Genomic DNA, 17181 nt, shown 5'->3' on the forward strand with positions numbered 1-17181 from the left:
TCCTACCCTCTACTATCTAATTACCTCTGACCCTGAGGAAATATGCTTCTATCCCATCTCCCTCCTGTATGTGTCTATCATCACTTTAAATACTTTTCTGCCAAGAAGACACAAAAGGCTGTGTGCTTTTTATGGTGTATCTCTGTAAGACTCTAATCCTAATCCCACCTTGGTTACAGAACGCTATGGATCTTTCTGCAGTACAATGAGGTTGTTTGTTTTTTGTAGTTGTGTTTTTCACCTACGGTTTATGCTTTATCCACAGATTTTTTCTTTCTATGGTCTCGTGGTATTTCTGTTTTATTTAAAGATAACTTATTTATACTTTTTGATTTTGTCTGCTGACTGAGTCTATGTGCCAGTGACGGTGCTGCAAGCAAGATTTTCATTTTACCTGTACCTTGTGGCGGTCCCTGGGGATTAGGCCACTCCCTGGGTCGAACCCCTCAGCACCGGATGGACAGGTGTGGGGACGCCCTAGGCTACGGGGTTTCCCGGAAGGGTTTGAGATCAGTCCTTTGTCTGTCTCGTGGTATGTGGATGCTTGAATGATTATTAAAAGACCTTCTCGGTACTCGCCTGGCATCTAGCCTTATTTCAGGTCCGGACATCCACACTGCTACAACCTCACCATACTTGTGCATATGACCAAAACCTCAACTTGACATGACTTATTGCATCACTTTAATGGCAGAAAGGATTTAAGAAATACGGAAATTGATCGCTAACTTCAGAAAGCAGTACTGGGAGTTCTTGGAAGGACTTGTGGAACTAAATTGCTGAATGGTGACCCCAAGGTGGCTGATGGATAAGCCTTTGACATTCATAATGCTATGAATAAACAAGGGATATTGGCTGGACTCCGTTTTAATAGAGAAAGTCATGGTCTGATATTTATGCAGGAGGGATGTTATTTGCCATTTATCAATCAAACTATTGTCTATTGTCTATTGTCTAAAGTATAAATGTGATTCAGGTCTCGCTGCATGGATTCCTGCGTTAAAGAACAATTAAAATGGCAACAGCAACCACCATCTTAAAACCCCTGCTCACCTGGATTTCAAAACATAAAATTAAACTATACTGCTTAATTTGTAGGGATTGATCATCAACATATTCTGTACCAGGCAATTGTATTTTATCTCTAATGCTTCTTTATTATTTTCTGAATATCTCCCGGTTCCATCAGAGATAGTTTGCCTTCATAAAAAATGCTGACAGTCAAGAAGTTCAAAGGGACTTTACTATGAGCCATGTGGTTTGCCAATGTAAAATATGCATTTAATTAGCTTAGTTCTTCTGTTATCCTCAGGCACATATGTTAGCTAAAGGCAAGCAGGAGAGATTCAGTAACTGGCAGGGAAGATGAGTAGGCTTGCGGATGAATCAAACCTACACACACATGGGATGATGACTCACGAGAGCATGAAGCTTATAAAACACTTCGGTGATATACAATTCAGCTGGTTGGAAAATATAAATCTGGCCATTATCTTCGATTGAATAGTATATATTCTCTATATATTTTACAATGTTCAAACAATGGAATGCAAATCAGAACTGCAAATCTCATAGGACTTTTTTTACATTAGGCATTTATAATTATGGTTCTGTTTTGGCACACAGAGGCTTAAATTGTATAAATGCTGAAAGCATACAGAAGAATAATTTTCAGAGAATAATTCATGCCCATTCCTTGTGATTCATGTAGCAGGTTAAATTTATCTAGCCTATCCGTTTCAATGATTCCTCTATTCAGCTGACATCCCTCAAAAATTGCATTGGCTTAAGAGCGGACTGGATATCGTGATAACTAACTTTTAACGTATTCAAATCTCAACCTCTTAGGAAGTCCATCATGTGTCTATGAAATGTGAGTTTTATGCAAAGTGAATGTGGGCGAGGATACTTTGAAGAATGGGTGACAAAGCAAGAATCACATTTCTGAAATAACACTTCAGAGTTGTTTGTGCAAAACAAGCAGAGAAGGTGAGCCATTCAGAATTTACAAGGCAGAGGAGGCTTATGAGGTGGAGAGAATGAGAGAAATGTAAGTGGAATTCAAGATCATTATGTTGCTTCATTTATATGAATGGAATGTGATAGTGTAACAAGCGGCCTTGAATTGTCAAGATGGGTAGTCAATATAGTCAATAGTCGTTTATTTGTCACATACACATAAATGTGTAGTGAAATGAAACATTACCCGCAGTTGAACAATAAGACCAATAAGAATAATCAATAAAAATGCACTAACACATACAATCACAAACTAACACCAAACAAAAAGAAACACCCATCGCAGTGAGTCTCCTCCAGTCACCTCCTCACTGTGATGGAAGGCCAGAATGTCTTTCTCTCTTCCCCTGCCGTCTTCTCCCGCGGTCAGGCTGTTGGAGTTGCCACGTCGGGGCGGTCGTGGCTCCCGACATTGAAGCCCCCGCTGGGCGGTGAAAATCCCGCGGCCGCGCCGGACGGTGAAAGGTCCGCGGCGGGCCGACCCAAGCCCCGCGATTCGGGACGGGCGAACACGCTGCCTCTGCCGCTGCCGGAGCTCCCGATGTCAGCCCCCATCCAGGGGCCTGCGGGCTTCCGACGTCCACGCGGCCCGAGCCGGAGCCTCCGGAGACGAGTCGCAGCCGCTCCCGCAGCATCCACAGGCAGCCGGCGCCGCAGGTGGTGAGTCCGGGCCGCGGGCTCTGTGAACCAGAGCCCCAGGTGGTCCCAGGTGCATGGCCGGTGGTAGGCCGCAACGGGAACGGGGACACGACACAGAAACAAAGGTCGTGTCTCCGTTCGGGAGAGAGAATTTTACAGTTCCCGTTCCCTCCCACCCCCCCCCAAACATAACATAACATACAAACCCTACACCATATTAAAACTACAATTCATACAAAAACAAAAAAAAACACAAAAGACAGACGGACTGCAGGCAAGCCGCAGCTGCGACGGCAGCGCTGGCTCCTCCTGGGTGATTTTAGCTCTCCAAATGCACCAATAGTTCCACTGATTATTCAAACCACTTCATCTTTTTACTGACCTAATAAAACTCACAAACAATCAAAATTGAGCAAAAAGGAATTAATCTAATTAAGTACATATTTTATTTTTGATAAACCATATGGATCATAATGAAGTTCCTTTGAAGTACTTGACTATCAGTATTTTAATGGCAAACTACCTCTCATGGAACCAGGAAATATTTGAAAAACCCATAAAGTAACATTAGAAATAAGACATAATTACCTGATAGGGAATATGTGGATGATGAAGCTATAAAAACTAAACAGTAAGATAATGTTGAATTTTGCAACAAAATACTGAGGAATATTTTTTTTAGCATTAAACAAATATAGTGCTTTGATTATTTAATGTAGGGATAATTATTTTAATTAAGCAGAATGCCATATCATCTACTTTATGTCTCACCCACACAAACCTCGATAGCAAGTCTTCATTCACAACTTACACACATGAACAGTTAGTAAAATATAACAACAGCCAAACATTGCACACCATTCCTTCAAACATTTTGTTCTTGCAGGAGAATGAGGTACACAACAGATGGCAGTAGGGATGAACCTCAGGAGTATTAGCATGCCTGGATGTTCTTATACTCCCAGCGGAGGCATTTTAGGTCATTGTGTGAAGGACCATTGCCATGGTCATGGCCAACAGTGCAGCTAGAATGATTGAAGATTTGGGTATCTGTGTACTTTATTTTCCTTTTCATTTGTGAATTCTCCATCATCCCGCAATCTTGTCTGATTCAGAAACTGCAATTTCCACAACAAAACATTTTATTTCCACAACAAACCATTTTCCCTATTTTTTTTCTTTCCAGATAGTCATTGCATCATGTTATACCTGAATTATGCACATGGTTGTGTGTTTTGGAAGGTATCACTATGTCCTGATGATGTAGAACTTTTCATCTGAGAACCAGTCTTAACCCACAGTGGGTCCAAAGCAGATTGCACCAGTAATTATCACAGAATATGGTATTGTAATTGTTGTCAGGCTGCACAAGTGTTCTTCTAACATGGAATCTATGTTCACAGAAAGAGCAGACATAAAAGTGCAGGCCATGAAATCAACAGCATCTGGCAGCATGGATACGTAATCATTTCTTTCATCTGCTTTTCTACAACTAAGGACGACTTAGACGAAGGAGCTTCTCCATGTATATGGTGCCTCAATGACCTCTCACACAGCAATGCTTTCTTAACATGCAAGGTTTTGCTTATATATTCAGTGTAGGCAGTGGAGCCAAAAGTAGAAGTGTTTACTGCCACAAGTAATGCATCCCTTGCCCTTTCTTCAATTTGAAGTGCAATTGCAATTATTGATAAATTACAGTCATGGTGCACAATTGACCACTTCTGTATTGGTCACTTCTGAAGCTAAGGGAGTCGGGTCCTCGGAGTAGAATCTTGCTTGCCATCCTGTACCTGATTAAAGAGATTTATCACAACTGAATTTTGTACCATTCCAATCCGAAGTGCATATCTATATCTATTTTTTGTGCATTAGGCATCCAGATATCCAGTAAAATACAAATGCTACACAGCCTGAGTTAGTACGTTGAACAGGACGATCTGGAATTCAAATTTCATTTTCTGTTGGTTGTCAATAGTGCAACAGTTGGCCTTGGTTAACTGGGTGAATGCAGCTTGATTTCCAATTATCTGAATGCTACCAAGCAACCCTGTTATAAATGCTTGTGATTGGAAGTTGAGGAAAGACTAGGTTGGATGGACAACAATGAGTGTTATGATCTATTCTCCAAGCAAAGGGCTTGGTGAAATTCATATTTAAGCTTAAATAAGATTAATGGTCACATTGCAACTGTAGCCGAGGAGGCTTTGACTTATCTTTTGATAGCTGATCAATGTACTTTTGTTGTCTTTGTCTATCCTTCATAACTAATATTGGAGCAGATGAGCTGTCATGAATACCAGCTATGGACATATCAAACATCATTAGCAAAAATATTGAGAAAATAGATTTACTTTTAAGTACATCTAACCAACTAACAGAGTAATTGAGTTATCTTACTGTATTTAGATTTTTTAAATTCCCTTCAGTTATCTGAAAATGAGCAATGATGTGCAGAATCTTGCAATAATACAAAACCATGACAATGCAAGGACATGAAAATTGAAATGAACCTGTTTCCTTAAAGAAATAAATGAATTGATCTTTTTGTATCTTCAGCATTAATGACCAGACAACACATGTGCAGTTTCATATTGTTGCAGGCAGGGCGATAAACAGTTCTGACTATTTTATTTTGGGTACCATTTACATCATTTAATTCCCAGCCACACTGACATATGTTATGCTGTAGATCATAGAATATATTTCAGAAATGGAAACAATCTATTTTGTCTCTCTGAAAATGGAGGGTGAATACATTCTGTCACCATTGTCTGTGAGATGTGTACATTGAACCAAATTGCTCAAAGCAACGTTTCACACATTGTACTTACATTGTGCCAGTAGTTTCATCTCTCTAATCAGTCAAAAGCAAATTTAATAAACTATGTTCTTCCTTTGTTTATGGTGTTATCCAAACTCCTCAGACTTATAATTACTTCCAACTATTGATTATTCTCCACATGTTGATGCTGGGTATTTTATGGGAATTTAGAAGGCTGTATTACATCATATTGTCATGAGCTTTAACAGATCCCTTGTGATAGGATGGGTTATTGCAATACAAAGCCGATTTAAATATTTATGCACTGAGATACCTCAGAACTGTTTGGAGACTGACTGGGTTAGCCCTGAACAGAATCTGATTACCCAAATCAATCATTACAATTTATAACATGTTCACGTTTATTTGGCCAGACCCAAAAATTGATGTGCTCATGTTTTTATTTTCTATCTTGCCTGATTTAACCCTTCAGGATAATCAAATTACAATTGACAATAGACAATAGGTGCAGGAGTAGGCCAGTCGGCCCTTCGAGCCAGCGCCGCCATGCAATGTGATCATGGCTGATCATTCTCAATCAGTACCCCGTTCCTGCCTTCTCCCCATACCCCCTGACTCCGCTATCCTTAAGAGCTCTATCTAGTTCTCTCTTGAATTCATTCAGAGACTTGGACTCCACTGCCTTCTGAGGCAGTGAATTCCACAGATTTGCAACTCTCTGATTGAAAAAAAAAATCCTCATCGCCGTTCTAAATGGTTTACCCCTTATTCTTAAACTGTGGCCCCTGGTTCTGGACTCCCCCAACATTGGGAACATGTTTCCTGCCTCTAACCTGTCCAACGCCTTAATAATCTTATATGTTTCGATAAGATCCCCTCTCATCCTTCTAAATTCCAGTGTATACAAGCCTAGCTGCTCCAATCTTTCAACATACATTATTCAGCAAGAAAAGAGTGACATATCCAGACGTCATGTTTTTTCAATGTTTGCTTTTAGGCTCCATGGAAACAGTAATGGGAATATAGTTTGTTTGTTCGTTGTGTGTCTGTGTCTGTGTCTGTGTCTGTGTCTGTGTCTGTGTCTGTGTCTGTGTCTGTGTCTGTGTCTGTGTCTGTGTCTGTGTCTGTGTCTGTGTCTGTGTCTGTGTCTGTGTCTGTGTCTGTGTCTGTGTCTGTGTCTGGTGGCACAGTGGTAGAGTTTCTGCCTTTCAGTGCTAGAGACCCAGGTTCGATCCTGAGTACAGGTGCTGTTTGTGCGACCCCTCATGACCACTTGACTTTTCCACGGGTACTCTGGTTTCCTCCCACACTGCAAAGATGTACAGATTTATAGGTTTATTGACTTTGGTAAACATGGTAAATTATCACTGGTGCATATGATAATACTAGTGTAGAGGGGATCGCTGATCGGCGTGGATCTAAACTAAACCCTCTCTCCCTCTCTCCCTCTCTCGCTCTCTCCCTGCCTGCCTAATCATAAAATGCTCATATTATTGGATCATTACTGAAAGGGTGGAACGAATAATATAGAGAATGTGTTTGACTCCACCACCACAGCTTGTGAACTACTATTTGATTAATTAAACATTCTGGAATTAATAAAGTTAATATTAGTAAAAGGGTCTGTGAAATTACCAGATGGCCACAAGAACATACCTGATTCATTAATTTCCCTGAGGGAGGCTTCTCTGCTGCCTCCACCCAGATCAGTTGATATACACATAAATTACAATAACTGGATCGACTCTACACTGACTTTTAAATTTGCTTGGTAAGTAACTCTGGTGTACTAAACTGCCACTTTGAAAATTAATACAAATAGAACCATATCGAGCATCTGGCATCAATGTAGGCATTGGTTGTAGAAGCAATGAAAGTATATAATCTAATGAAAGATCTCGATATGAGCAGCTGTACTTATCTGCCTAAATATGTGCTCACTCTCAGACTAGTGAATTAACAAATTGGCAAAGGCAGAATTACAATTTTTAGCCAACATCCTAGATAATGCGCATTATGATCTTGCCCTGCGTCTCAAGGAGAGTAGATCTAGGACAATTGGTCACATAGTGGTAGACAGATGAAAGCAAGTGGCCTGCTAATTATAACTCATTCTCATCTGATAGTTCAATACTCCTATAATTCTATATCATTTTAACAAAATACTGAGAGCTGGAAGGACGCAAATGCAATCTTTGTGAGAGGAATTTCAACATGTCTTATCAGGAGAGTGTTGGTAACTCCTTCATTGGTTCAGTTGACTGAGCCTTGAAAGGCCCAGCTGGCAAACTGGGCTTGAAGCTGGTGATGGCAGAAGAAATACAAGGGAAAACCCTACCTTGTCTCATCTTCACCAAAATTCCTGCTGCATCAGAAGTATTGCATTCCACAGCAGTCTTCGGGAATTATGTGGAAGCTTTGGAGAGGGTGCAGAAGAGGTTAACCTGGATGTTGCCTAGATTAGATTATCAACTATAAAGAGAGGTTTTCCCTGGAGTGTCACAAGCTGAGGGACAACCTGATAGAAGTATATACAATTATGAGAGGCAAAGATAGTGTAGATGACCAGAGTCTATCTCAGGGTGGAAATATCAAACAGGAGAGTGCATAGATTTAAGATCTATGGGAACGTTTATAGGAGATATGCATTTTTTTTTAAACCGAGATGGGAGGTGCCTGTAATGTACTTCCTGGAATGGTGATGATAGCCAATATGATAGTTGTGTTTAAAAGGCTTTTAGAGAGGCACATGGATATTCAAGGAACGGAGAGTTTTGTGAAGAAAGATTTTGTTTTCTGAGTGGACTAGTAAATGCTGAGAACGCATTGCCAGGAGAGATAATAGAAGCAGATTTTTTTTTAAACGTTCAAGTGCTATTTAAACATACACATGAATATGCGTATTGGTGGATACACACCATGTGCAGGCAGATGAGATTAGCTAGATTAGCCATGGGCAGCATGAATATGAGAGAGTAAAGGGTCTGTTTCTATGTTGTACTGTTCCATGTTCTATGCTTTATGTTCATAGGCTGGCATTTCCCAGGTTCTGTGAGAATTGTTGACAAGCCCTTCGGCACCAGAGTATCTTACAGTAAAAGGAAAACCTGGTAAATTTACAATATACAGTTAATCAGAGAAGAAGCATCCTATATACAACAACTTCACAGTTAATGGATTAATCAAAGATTTACATTCAAGGTTAATTATGCTAGACAATTAAATAGCTAATAGGAGAAGGTAAATTTATGATGCCTAATAAATGAGAACAAAGGGCAAGCCTGAGTTATTTGTGGATATCATTGGCCAAAATACCCAGTGGATGAGCCTTCTCCTGGTTTCACCCCACCAGCCTCCGCATCATTCTTTGACATTTCCTCCAATTACAAGATGGTCCCACCACCAGTACATCTTCCCTTTCCGCCTCTTTTCAGTTTTCCCCAGGGGCCACTTTCTCTGTGATTTCCTAGTTTGCTCATCTCTACCAAGGCACATTTTCATGTAACCAAAGGAAATGCAACACCAGCAGCCCAGTGGCGCACATCGTACAGCACAGTGGTGCAGTGGTAGAGTTGCAGCCTCACAGTGCCAGAGACCGGGTTCAATCCTGACCTTGGGTTCCGTCTATGTGGAGTTTGTATGTTCTCCCTGTGACTGGATGGGTTTCCTTTGGGTGGTTTGGTTTCCTCCCACATTCCAAATATGTGCAGGATTGTAAGTTAATTGGCCTCTGTAAATTATCTCTGGGCGATACGGTGGCGCAGTGGTAGAGTTGTTGCCTTACAGTGCATTCAGCGATAGAGACCCCGGTTCGATCCCGACTATGGGTCATGTCTGTATGGAGTTTGTATGTTCTCCCCGAGATCTGCGTAGGTTTTCTCTGAGATCTTCGGTTTCCTCCCACATTCCAAAGACGTAAAGGTTTGTAGGTTAACTGGCTTGGTATAAGTGTAAAATTGTTCCTAGTGTGTGTAGGGTAGTGTTAATGTGTGGGGATCGCTGGTAGGTGTGGAATCAGTGGGCCAAAGGGCCTGTTTTTGCACTGTATCTCTAAACTAAACTAAACCCTCCCTTGCCTCCATTGAGGTGCTAAACAGCCGTTCCAGGTGAGACAGATTCACCTGCACCTTCTGCATTTTGTTTATTGCATTCGGTATTCTCATTGTGGCCTCCTCTACAAAGGAGAAAAAGCGGAGACTAGGCGACTGCTTCAACGAGCACCTGCTCTCTGTCTGCTTTAAACATCTGGATCTTCTGCTTGATTTTTCTTCCATTCAGCCTCTTCCACTGTTCGGGTGAGGCTAAAAGCAAACTCGAGGAACATCATTTAGTATTGTGCCTAGGTAATGTAGAAACAAAACAGCATGAACAATATATTACATAGATACATAGACACATAGACAATAGGTGCAGGAGTAGGCCATTTGGCCCTTCGAGCCAGCACCGCCATTCAATGTGATCATGGCTGATCAACCACAATCAGTACCCCGTTCCTTGCCTTCTCCCCATACCTCTGGATTCCACTAACCCCAAGAGCTTTATCTAACTCTCTTTTGAATGCATCCAGTGAATCGGCCTCCACTGCCTTCTGAGGCAGAGAATTCCACAAATGTATTTTTCCTCATCTCAGTTGTAAATTACTTACCCCTTATTCTTAAACTGTGGCCCCTGATTCTGAACACCTCCAACATCGGGAACATGTTTCCTGCATCTAGCATGTCCAATCCCTTAATAATTTTATATGTTTCTATAAGATCCCCTCTCATCCTTCCAAATTCCAGTGAATACAAGCTCAGTGGCTCCATTCTTTCATCATATGACAGTCCCGCCATCCCAGGAATTAACCTGGTGAACCTACCAAATAGCAAGAATGCCATTTCTCAAATTAGGAGACCAAAACTGCACACAATACTCCAGGTGTGGTCTCACAAGGGCCCTGTACAATTGCAGAAGGTCCTCTTTGCTCCTATACTCCTCTCATTATGAAGGCTAATATGCCATTAGCTTTCTTCACTACCTGTTGTACCTGTATGCTTACTTTCAGTAACTGATGCACTAGGACACCCAGATCTTGTTGTACTTCCCCTTTTCCTAACCTGACACCATTCAGATAATAATCTGCCTTCCCGATCTTGCCCCCAAAGTTGATACCCCCACATTTATCCACATTATACTGCATCTGCCATGCATCTGCCCACTCACCCAACCTGTCCTAGTCACTCTGCATCCTCATAGCATCCTCTTCACAGTACACACTGCCACCCAGCTTTGTGTCATCTGCAAATTTGCTAATGTTACTTTTAAATCCTTCATCTAAATCATTAATGTCTATTGGAAATAGCTGCAGTCCCAGCACCGAGCCTTGCGGCACCCCACTAGTCATTGCCTGCCATTCTGAAAGGGACCTGTTAATACCTATTCTTTGCTTCCTGTCTGCCAACCAATTTTCTATCCATGTCAATACCCATGTCAGTGCTCTAATTTTGCCCACTAACCTCCTGTGCGGGACCTTATCAAAGGCTTTCTGAAAGTCCAGGTACACTACATCCACTGGCTCTCCCTTGTCCATTTTACTTGTTACATCCTCAAAAAATTCCAGAAGATTTGTCAAGCATGATTTCCCCTTCATAAATCCATGCTGTTAGTAGTCAGTCAGTGAAGGTCGGGAGAGCAGCAGCAGGAGCAAGGACGACCGTTGGCTGAAAGAAAGTAAGTGTGAATTACAGCAATAAGAAGCTTGGTAAATTGGCCAATTAGTCAATTTAGTGACTGATAAAACAAGGCTTGCACAAGGGGTGCGGCCCTGTCTGGGTGCGGCCCTGCCTTTGGCTGCGAGTCTTAAGTGCCCTGTGAGAAAAGTGCGAGTCGTTGGCGAGGATGCTGAGGTGAGGAAGATACGCTTGTTTTTAAGCCTGATTTGTTTTTACACTAAAGTAATGGGAGACAAGTTGGTGCAGTGTGTTTCCTGCAGGATGTGGGAAGGTAGGGACTCAGCTGGAGCTTCTGGGAGCTACACCTGCAAGAACTGTGTCCAAGTGCAGCTCCTGAATGGACGTGTGGTGGAGTTGGAAAAGCAGCTGGATGACCTCAGGGCCATCCGGGAATGCGAGAGTTTCCTGGACAGGACCTACTGTGAGGCTGTCACACCAAGGGTCCAGGTCGAGCGAAGGTGCAAGACCATTTCAAAAGGGAGTAAACATGGACTACAGGAGACCCCCTGGGCTGTGTCTATTGCAAACAGGTACACCCTCTTGGGAGCTGTCGGGGCAGAAAATGCTTCCAGTCTGAGTGGCAGACAGGTCGGTGGCTCTTATCCAGGCAAGGAGACCCGACCGGGGGGACCGAAGTTGGGAAGATCCATAGTAGTGGGTGACTCCATTGTCCGAGGTACGGACAGTAGATTCTGTGGCCGCAGGCGGGACTTGAGGATGGTCTGTTGCCTCCCTGGTGCCAGGGTTGAAGACATCACGGACTGGCTTCAGAATATCCTAGCGAGGGAAGGCGATCAACAGGAAGTAGTTGTGCATGTGGGCACGAACGACGTCGGGAGGAAGAGGAAGGAGGTACTGCAACATGAGTTTAGAGAGTTGGGAAGAAGACTGAGAAGTAGGACGTCGATCGTGGTTATCTCTGGATTGCTTCCTGTACCTCGTGCTAGTGAGGGCGGGAACAGAGAGATCGGGGATATGAATCTATGACTGTGGGATTGGTGCATGGAGCAGGGATTTAGATTTCTAGACCACTGGGATCTCTTCTGGGGTAGGGGTGACCTGTACAAAAGGGACGGGTTACACTTTAACAGCAGGGGGACCAACATTCTGGCAGGCAGGTTTGCTAGTGTTACACGTGTGGGTTTAAACTAAGTAGTGGGGGGGAAGGGTTGACAAATTGGGAATATGAAGATGGAGTTAAAGGGGAAGCGAATACAGGGGAAATTGCAAAGGACTCTAGAATAAATGGGAAGGAATGTTCTAGATGGGATAAGAGAGTAAGGTCAGGGCCAATGGTGACTGGTGTGAGAGGCGAGGTGAATACCAAGATTAAAGTGTTGTATTTAAATGCGCGAAGTAGAAAAAATAAAGTGGATGAGCTTCAGGCTCAGTTAGACATTGGAAAGTATGACGTTGTGGGAATTACAGAAACATAGCTACATGAGGATCAGGGCAGGGAACTGAATATTCAGGGTATACAACCTATCGAAAAGACAGACAGTTGGGCAGAGGGGATGGGGTTGCTCTGTTGGTAAGGAATGATATTCAGTCCCTTGCAAAGGGTGACATAGAATCAGGAGATGTAGAATCAGTAGTGATAGAAATGAGAAATTGTAAGTATAAAAAGACCCTAATGGGAGTTATCTACAGGCCCCTAAACAGTAGCCTCGACGTAGGGTGCAAGTTGAATCAAGAGCTAAAATTGGCATGTTGAAAATGTAATGCTACGGTAGTTATAATAATAATAATAATAATGCATTACATTTATATAGCGCTTTTCATATACTCAAAGACGCTTTACAGGGATTTAAAGAACATAGGGAAGTGAATAAATAGATAAATAAGTAAACGAACAGAGAAAGGAGACAGAAGGTGAGGTGACCTTCAGTGGTTGAAGGCAGTATTGAACAGGTGAGACTTCAGTGATGTTTTGAATGTGGTGAGTGAGGAGGAGTCTCTGACGGTTTGGGGTAGTGAGTTCCATAGGGTGGGAGCAGCGATGGAGAAAGCCCTGTCCCCCCAGGATCTGAGTTTGGTCCGGATGGGGGGGATAGGAGATTGGCAGCAGCAGAGCGGAGGGTGCAGGTGGGAGTGTGCAGGTAGACTGGGAAAATCAGGTTGGTACTGGACCCCAGGAAAGGGAGTTTGTGGAGTGCCTCCGAGATGGATTCTTAGAACAGCTTGTACTGGAGCCTACCAGGGAGAAGGCAATTCTGGATTTAGTGTTGTAATGAACCTGATTTGATAAGGAACTCAAGGTAAAAGAGCCATTAGAAAGCAGTGATCATAATATGATAAGAGAATAAAAATAAGTCTATCCCCTACTCCCAATTCCTCCATCTGCGCTGCATCTGCGTCCGGGATTAGGTGTTTCACATTATGGCATCAGAGATGTCCTCATTCTTCAGGAAACGGGGCTTCCACCTTCCATACTGCACCTGACTCTTATCTGCTATTCAACCCCTCCCCATCTTTACCCACCTATCACTTGTTAATTCTTGCCCCACTCGGCCCCACATCTTGTCATACTGGCCATTCCCCTTCCACTATTTGAGTCCAGATGAAGTGCCTTAAATTGATACGTCAACAGATAATAATAATAATAATAATAATAATAATATTCATTTATTGTCATTGCAACGAGTACAACGAAATTAAAAAATAGCCAATCCTGACGGTGCGTACAAACATATATGCAATAAATGCAAAAACAAATAAATACATAAATACAATTATATTAAGTACAAGATTTTTTTAACGGTGTTGCCTAGTGCAAAGGTAGTGTTCAGTTCTCGTATGGCCCTGGGGTAAAAACTGTTCTTAAGTCTGTTTGTTCGGGATTTGATCGACCTGAAACGTCGACCAGAGGGCAGATGAACAAACAGACGGTGGCCGGGGTGGGATGGATCTTTTATTATTTTGCCTGCTCTACTGAGGCAGCGTAGGCTGAACAGGTGCTCCAGGGAGGGCAGTGAGCAGCCGATGATCTTCTGGGCCGTCATGATGACCCTCTGAAGGGCCTTCCTGTCCTTTTCTGAGCAGCTGGCATACCATGTGGTTATACAGTATGCCAGCACACTCTCGATGGAGCAGCGATAGAAGGACAACATGAGCTTCTCCTGCAGGTTGGTTTTCCTGAGGATCCTCAGGAAGTGGAGTCTCTGCTGTGCCTTCTTTACTGTGGTGATGGTGTTGGTAGACCAGGTAAGATCCTCTGCGATGTGCGTACCCAGGAACCTGAAAGCGGGTACCCTTTCCACGCAGACCCCATTGATGTAGAGTGGGTCGTATTCTACACTGGTTTTTCTAAAGTCAATTATAAGTTCCTTTGTTTTGGAGGAGTTCAGGACCAGATTGTTCACTGAACACCATGCTGCCAGCCTTTGGATTTCATCCCTATAGGCTGTCTCATCTCCTCCTGAGATGAGTCCAACCACAGTCGTGTCATCCGCGAACTTGATGATGGTGTTGGTGGGATGGGTGGGGGTGCAGTCGTGAGTGTAGAGGGAGTAAAGGATGGGGCTCAACACACAGCCCTGTGGTGAGCCGGTGCTCAGTGTAATGGTGGAGGAGAGGTGAGGGCCTATTTTGACGGTCTGGGGGCGGTTGGTCAGGAAGTCCTTGATCCATTGGCAGATGGTTTGGGAAAATCCAAGGTCGGAAAGTTTGGTGACCAGTCTGCTCGGGATGACCGTGTTAAAGGCAGAGCTGAAGTCGAGGAAGAGCATCCTCACATAGCTCCCCTGGTGTTCAAGGTGGATCAGTGCAGTGTGAAGAGCAGTGTCGATGGCATCCCCTGTAGACCTATTTGCTCTGTAGGCAAACTGGTGTGGGTCGAAGGTGGGTGGGAGGCTGGCTTTGATGTGCTGCAGGACCAGTCTCTCGAAGCACTTTGTGATGACCGGTGTGAGTGCTACCGGACGGTAGTCGTTAAGGCCGCTGATGACAGACTTTTTCGGCAGTGGGATGATTGTGGCGGACTTCAGGCAGGGAGGGATGGTGGATTTTAAAAGGGACAGGTTGAAGATTTTTGTGAAGACCTCAGATAATTGGTCTGCACATTCCCTCAGCACTCTGCCCGTCACACCATCGGGGCCTGCAGCTTTCCTGGGATTCACTGCTCTGAGCACGCGCTTAACATCATACTCCTGCACAGTGAAGGTGTTGCTGTCAGGTGCTGGAGAGGGTGTTATGTCTGCCACTGTAGCTTTCACCTCGAAACGAGCAAAGAAACAGTTAAGTTCCTCTGCCAGCGAGGCGTCGCCGTCGGCAGTTGTGCGGTTGCTGGTCTTGTAGTTGGTGATGTGCTGGATGCCTTGCCATACCCGCCGTGGGTCATTGTTGGTAAAGTGGTCCTCAATCTTCCTCTTGTAGGACGCTTTGGCATCCTTGATGCCTCTCTTCAGGTTGGTTCTGGCAGCACTGTATAGAGCTCTATCACTAGACCTGAAGGCGGTGTTACGGTCCTTGAGGAGAGACCTGACATCCTTTGTCATCCAGGGTTTCTGATTGGGATACAACCGGATGCGTTTGTCGACGGTGACATTGTCAACACAGTTTTGGATGTAGCAAAGTACAGTTGATGTGTACTCCTCCAAGTCCTGATCCTCAAAAATATCCCAGTTGGTCCTTTCGAAGCAATCCTGCAGCTGTGAGGAAGCTCCTTCAGGCCATGTCTTAACAGTCTTTATGGTGACTGGAGCTTTCCTCCTGAGTGGGGTGTATGCTGGAGTTAGGAATATGGACAGGTGATCTGACTGCCCCAGGTGTGGTAGTGGTGCTGACCTGAAACCCTTCTTAATATTTGAATAAACCTTGTCTAGTGTGTTTTTCCCCCTGGTAGCACATCTTATGTGTTGTTCAAGTTTCGGGAGAACTGACTTTAGGTCTGCATGATTGAAGTCCCCGGCTATGATGTGGGCTGCTTCTGGATATGTGCTCTGTTGTGAGTTTATTGCACCGAGCAGGTAGCCTAAAGCTGTGCTAGCGTTAGCATTCGGTGGGATGTAGACTGCTGTTACTATAACCCCTGTAAATTCGCGAGGAAGGTAAAAAGGCCTGCATTTAACTGTTAGGGACTCCAGATCAGGAGAACAGTGGCTATCTATGATTTGGATGTTAGTGCACCAGTTGTTGTGCACGTAAATGCATAACCCCCCCCCCCCCCCTTGCTCTTACCGGAGTCGATGTTTCTGTCCCAACGAAACGCTGTACGCCCGGCTAGCTCAATGGCTCCGTCTGGGATAAGTGGATGAAGCCATGTCTCTGTTACTAAGAGAATGCAACAGTCCTCCATGAGTTACCTGACCGTCAAGTTCCTCCTTCTTTATTTACATGCATGTTTTTTCTCAGTCAGTAATATATTGTTGGCTACTGTATTAAAACAATGTGGACCTTTTTCTGTGAGGTACATATGTTTGTTCTGTGTCTCCTTTAAGTGCATATATCACATTCTTATTTCTCAGCTGTCTTGTATCAAGTTATGTGGTCTCTGAGAATGCTAATAAACAGCAAGAGTACATTAAAGGACAACTTGAACTATTAAATGAAGGTTCAAATTATGAGGAAAAGTCATTGACCCAAACTTTAAACTCTATTTTTCTTTGTAGATGACTTGCTGATTTTTTTCCAGCATTCAGAGTATTTGGTTTTTGTATTGATATAAAGGCTAATACTTTAAGTCTTTCTGTCTAGCTCAATTTATATTTCAATTTTGCACAGCAGAAAAGGTTGTTATTTTCTTCTTCTAAAGAGCAATACTTAAGCCTGTAACTACTGAACAATTTCAGCTTATCATCAGTTCTGCTCACTTATTCCATTACCAGCCAGTAAATCTTTTTTTCTAAGTCGTAGCTGAAATCACGGTGAAATGCAATGCCTTCTAGAGTTGACAAGAATTACAGTGCATTCAGAAAGTATTCAGAGCCCTTCACTTTTTCCACGTTTTGTTACGTTATTTCAAAATGGATTAAATTCATTTTTTTAATCATCAATCTACACACAACATCCCATAATAAAAAAGTGAAA

Source organism: Rhinoraja longicauda, chromosome 7, assembly GCF_053455715.1.
Source record: "Rhinoraja longicauda isolate Sanriku21f chromosome 7, sRhiLon1.1, whole genome shotgun sequence".
In the NCBI taxonomy this organism is placed as follows: Eukaryota; Metazoa; Chordata; class Chondrichthyes; order Rajiformes; family Arhynchobatidae; genus Rhinoraja; species Rhinoraja longicauda.